Raw genomic sequence first — 6,699 nt, 5'->3', positions numbered from 1 at the left:
AAAACTAAATAAGTTGCTGCTTTGATATCGTATTAAACAAAAAATTACTTTTGGGTAAACATATTTTTAAAACTTAAATAATATAAACAGTTTTTATTGATGTTTGAGATTAAGCTTATCTGTTATTTAGTTTCATTTTTAATTCAACATTTAAATCTAAATTTATCTTAGCTCTTCACGATTTATTTTTTTACATTTTGATTAATTTTTACACAAAATAAAATATACTACACATCAAACAATTATTTTGACTTGAGAAAAAGTACTACAAAGGTTAAACTTTAAGCCCAAAGGATATACAAAATAAACATTAGAAAATCCCTTTTATTCGTTTGTTTTAGATGTTTAAACCATAAAACCAACAACGTAATTGAAAATTCTTTGAAATAAACATAAGTTTTAACAGTTAATAAATCTAACTTATATTCACAATTTTATTGCATTATGTTTAAGTGTTTCAACTCTGTTTAAAATAAAATTAAAAAAACTTAAGTTTTCAATTTGACGATGAAAATATATTGTACAAAACAAATTATGATTAAAATTTTTGTGAAAATATTTGTGATTTTTAATTTCCTTTTAAAAATTTCCATACCTATCTTAATTTTACACTCCCCTTTCTACGCTTTGTCTTTTTATTTGCAATAACGAAGTTTGCTTGGCTGGAAATAAAACAAACTTGTGATGTTACTAAATTCATAGAAAGCTTATTCATAACAAACCAGTTTGTTTGCATTATTTTAATATTTTTTATACTTTATCAAAAATGTCCACAATTAATATTTCTTAGATATTTTACAGGTAGTTATAAACATAAAAAAACGATTAATATGTTTAGTGAGTAATAAAAACATCAAACTAGAAAATATTCGAAAATGTATATATACTTGTTTGATCTTTGTTAAGAACTTAGAAGGGATTAAAGACTTCTATTTTTTGTATTTCTTTAAATTCATTTTTGTTTTTAGGAAAGCACTTGTGTTAAACTTAAATATAGTTTTATCCTATCGTAAATTTTATTAAACTGAAACTAAGACAAACAAAAACAAAAACTTTGTTGTATTGTAGAGAACAAAAACTCAAATTACAAAAAAAAAGTACCAGTAAATTATAAGATAAATCCTCACAAAGTTCAATCTTGCAAAAATCATGACGTGTCCTAACAGGAGTCATATTGACAACAATTTTTTAAATCTCAGATAAGAAGAATGTTTTAAAATACTTAGTGTATTTGGATATTAAACCTATGATAAATAACAGATGTAAAGAAGTTATAACCAAGTACTTTTATTATTAAACCTATTCAAACAAATAAAAAAATCTTTAAGTGTTGCTTTTCTATTTTAAACTAAGTTTAAAAGTTTCAAAAAAAATCTTAAAAATGCTTTTTAAATGACAAATAGTTTCGATTATCTAAAAGCTTACAAATTATGGCTGTTTCACACAATTTTAAAACAATTTTCAAGAAACACTAAGTAAAACTAACCTTCCTTTAATACAATAATGATGAAATAATCGTCTAGAGATAACTCAAAAACTGCGTTTAACCTAATTTTCCAAATTAAATTTAGCATTTAACTTACCACCATACCAGCTGCAAAATATAATTTTCTTCTCAGCCTTAGAAATTGATGGTGAACGTAGCGTTAATTTTTGACATGAAAAATGTTTAAAATTTATATAAAACGTGGGAAAAACACAAAGGATCGAGGATTGGAGTAAATGCTAAATATAGGAAATAAGAGACCACCCAAGGTAAAAGGTTGTAACAACAAATAGGAAAATATTTGGTGATTGTTGTAAGGAAGGTAATAATCCGAACTACGCATTGTTAGTAAACCGATTATCTATGAAATGTAAACAAAAATTTGAATTTAAACGAATATTTTGTCATTAGTATAAGCTTAAGTAAGTTCACCAGAATGCTTTACTTCAAGTATGAGTTTTGAAATCTATAAAATTATCAATATTTTAAGGTTACCATAAAAAATGCTATTTCATTAAAAATATTTATAAGTATTTTTGTTCAATGTCTATAGCAACTATAAAATAAAAACTTCGACTAACAATCCTATCTATACATTTATCATAAATTAAATGCTTACTTTGATAAAACTACAATACTAAATAATTTGTTGGCAACGCAACAAAGATATGTCACATGTCTTTTTGTGCTGACGTAAACAAAAGATTACTTGTTTATATGCAAAGTATGTTAACTAGCAATTTTTTTGAGTACAAATGACATAATTTTATGAAATATGGGTACCAGTTTATTCTTGGCAATACATTAAAAATGTTACATATAATATGTCAGTCTTTGTGATGTATTAAAGAAAAGTCATCAGTCGTCTACAAAAACTGACATGGCATACTAATGTGACGTTTTTATTTAGGTACATTTACAAAGTAATATTTGTAGTATAATGTTTTGTACATTTTTTAATCATTGAAACATGAGATTAAAATTGCAGACCGACTTTAGACTAGGCGCCAACTAATTTAGTTAACATTTAATTAAATATAGGTCGAGCAACGTAATTAGATTTATACGTCAACGTTAACATTCCTACTAAGTTTTTTCTTCTTGGTTAACTAAAAAATTTCCTTCAATAAGTGTTTTTGTTTGTATATAACTGAAGAGATAAATAACTATCTTTAGAAATTTTTTGTTTAGTTAAGTTTATTTAAACATTACTGGAACTCGTTTTTTAATTCAAAAATGCAAAAAAAAAAAACTAATCTAAACATCAGCGTCAGCAGTTTTTAATGTGAATAAATACTAGTTTAAAACTAAAACTATTTATAAAAAACAGTTTTTCCATTTTCAAAACTTTATGTATGTAAAACTGTTATAACTTTTCGTACAGAGATGTTTCCTCAGCCGGTTAAATACTTTTGAAACATTTCAAAGCGGCCTTTTAAAATGTTAATCAAAATATTTTTACTTTTAAGTTATTATTTTGTAACGCATTGATTAACTAATTAAACATTTTACCAAGATTTTTGATAACATTTCTTTAGTAACAGCTCCCTTTTACAAAAAAATTGCCAGCATCTTTTTATAAATATAAAAATTCTTCACAGACGTGCAAAATTATGCACATCAATAAATAACATAACAAAACGATGATAAAACGTTAGGATTTTTTCAGCAAACAAAAACTAAAACTATACTTAGTGTAATTTGATTTAACTAACTGTTCAAAAGTTTGTAACTGAATTGTAGATATTTTAAAACTATAAGTTCTGCTTAAAATTTTTGTACCTTGAAATTTGCGGTTTTCAAGAACTTAAGTTTCAGTTGAAGTGCCAAGAAAAGTTACAGAGGATTGGTGAAAGTAAACAAAAGTTAAAATATTAGGAAAAACTTGAAGTACTTTTGAAACTTTTGCGGTTACTTTAAAATTACTTGATGTTGAAAAGATGTGTATTGCAAAAAACAAACAATTTGACCTTTGTGACATTGTTGAAAGCTTTTGTTGTTTGTCTTAAACTTATTTGACTTTCCATAGTTACAACAGACAAGTTTGCAAGTTTCGTTTATTTTGAGAAAACGCAAAATCTTTATCAATTTCTAAAATTTTTAACAAAAATAGAAAGAACTAAATTAATTTTAGAAAATTTAGAATTTTGTTTATATAAATCTCAACTTTAAAATAGTTAAATTAAAGTTTAAATTGACTTTTTAATTAGGTTTATAGTTCATACATTCTGGTTAAACAAAAGAAGTTTTGAAAAATACAAAGATTGTTCGAAATTTCAACAACTCAGTTATTGAGAGACAAAAATGGATTTTTATCTCTTTTAAGATTTTTACATTCTTTTTTAGAAACTTTTAAGATACTTAGCAATCGAATTTAAACTCGAATTGCTAGCCACACGAAACTTTAAAGTTTGAACGTTGAAGACTTAAACAAAAACTATAAAATTTATAAACATTTTATTTTTTAAATTGCAAATGAATGAGTTTTGTTTCTTTTGTTTTATTCAACTACAACTATGTTTGTAGAAGCCCATTAAAAATATATTTACGAACAAAAAACAAAAACTGAAATTGTTATGCTTTGATTTTTTTGATAGAAAAGACTCTTTTGATTTTTCCACTATAAGTAAAAGATAATGAAAAAATGAAAATATTACTTATTATTACTTTATTAATTTTAACACTTAATAGGTTAAAACTAGATCTGAACAAAAATTTTCACTTACTGAGCTGTCATATTATAGCGATATAAAGTTTGTTTAACTTATTGTTTATTTATGTCTACAAATATTAAATTAAACTTGTGGTTTTTTATTTTATAAGTTTATCAGTTAGATTTTAAAAACTAAATACGATAAAATCAAACTTATATAAACCTGATATTAGTATCTATAATACTAATATGTAAATCAGCTATAATTATCTAATATCGGTAACAAAATATTAAATTACATAAAACTGAAACATATTAAGGCGCCAATTTTATTTAAACCAATATAAATATAAGTAAGGTAATAAAATTCAAACTTATCGTTTCCTTTTTACGTGCTGGTACAAATTAAATTCGTTCTCGAAATATTATTGATAAGTTTTTGTTAATCTATATTGAAGAGATTGCGTTGCATCTTTTTATCGAATTAATTTAAATTAAACTACTAAGTTTTATTAAAATTTTAAAATTTAAACTTAATAACTCGAGTTTAATACTATATAACTACTAGATGGTTAAATATTTGAAATTCGTTTATTTTATAAAATACATTTTTTTTTGCTTCAATAGTTTTGTAAAGAAATACTGGTTGTCTTAATGAAAGCGTTTTTAATTATTTTGTCCAAATATTTGGATTAAAAAATTTTATTGTCGTCAGAATTGTTTATAAACTTAAAATTGTTATCAGTTTGTTAATTTTATAGTATAAGATTTAAAATCGTATTCGTTTTTAAACTTTAATTCTACAATTATAACCAAAAAATCTTTTAAAAAAACAGTATTTTACTTTAGTAGATAAAATTTAAATATTAAATAGATGAAGACAAGTATACTTTTTCAAAATTAATCAATAACTAATAAGTCTTAAAAAAGTAAAAAATATACTAATAACAGTCATACATTAATGTAATAAAAAAATGAAAATAAAAACAAGGAGATAACGTAAATACTTAAAAATAATTATCAAAAATTAAAATGTGACACTTTTAATCCAGATTTATAAAAATTACTAAAGCGATATAAAAGTTAAGTAAACAAAAAAAATAATAATCTCTTTTAAATAATCATACACGAAGATTAGCCGAAAATATATAACTAAGTTGTAAATATTTTGTCAACAATACTTATTATTCTAAAGAATGACAATGACAAACTATAAAACATATTTAAATATAAAATTGGACTTGTGAGACTAAACTTTCTAAAACTTATGTAAAACTAAACAAATATTGTCATAAGTTTATGCTATAAAGTTTATACTACTAAGATATATAAACTATTTAGTGTAAACATATAAATATAGTTAATATTATCAAAAAAACATAAAAAGTTATTCGGAGTAGGTTGTTTTTAAAACTTAAATATTGTGTTAAACTTAAATTTTTTTTTAAGACATAAACGTTGGCTAAAAATAAAAAGAAACCATAATCCAATGGTTCAAAAAAAAGAAGTGATAACTGCGTTTTCAGCTTTATTATCGTAATAAGTTGCTGTGATCTAAACTAAAAACAAGCTTCAAAAATTACGATAAAACTTTATTACATCACTAGAATTAACAGAAATTGATAAATTTCGCATATTTGAAAAACTTTAAAATACATTTATTAACTATTGCAGTTTTCTAAGCTTTTACTATGACATTTTTTATTTAATATAAAAAACCATAACCTAATGATTAAAAAAAAATACGTTGTAAATAATATACTTGTATGAGTAAATACTAGCTTTCTCTAATCTAACTAAATGGTAAATATTTATTATTTGTTTGTATTGTATGAAAAGCATTATATAGCTTTTAACTAAAGTTAAGCCTTTTATCTTAAGAAATACTTGGCTAAATGAGTTACTTTAAACATTTGTGTTGATATTGAAGTAAAAATCTAAGCAAACTGTGATTAAAACTATTTTTTAATCAAAAACTTAAATGATTAGTTTAAACATCTAGTAAGTATTTATCATTTCATTTTATATTTATTACTGAAAAATATTCTTAATACTTAATTTTTTTAAACCTTCTTCCTACTATGCCAACCGTTTTTTGTGTATTATATATCTATATTATTTATATAACAAAATAAAAATATGCATATTCAAAAAATCAACAAAGCTTTTGTTTAAACTCGTTATTTTTATTGAAAACTAATTCAAAATTTATCATTTTAATTGCTTGCTAAGGATGTTCAGTATTTCAAGTTAAAATAATGAGTTGAAATAAAACCTATATTGATTTATTTATGTATAAATGTTTTATATACTTAACATGTTAAATATCAAAGAGTAACAAACCTCAAAAGAAAATAAACTCTTAACGTTTTGATATATTAGCACATATATTTTGTTGATACAGTTAATCTCTAATCTAACTATATAAAAATAAAAAATACTTTACAGATAGAAAATTTAACCTATTTGATGTTTAATATTTTTATGTAGAAAAAACGAGTAACAATATCTAATTTAGCGGCGCCATTACAAGTAAAATTTTTATTTTAGAAATGTTCAA

The sequence above is a fragment of the Thalia democratica genome, chromosome 9, assembly GCF_965202585.1.
Source record: "Thalia democratica chromosome 9, ktThaDemo2.hap1.1, whole genome shotgun sequence".
Classification (NCBI taxonomy): domain Eukaryota; kingdom Metazoa; phylum Chordata; class Thaliacea; order Salpida; family Salpidae; genus Thalia; species Thalia democratica.
This window is presented reverse-complemented; position numbering follows the sequence as displayed.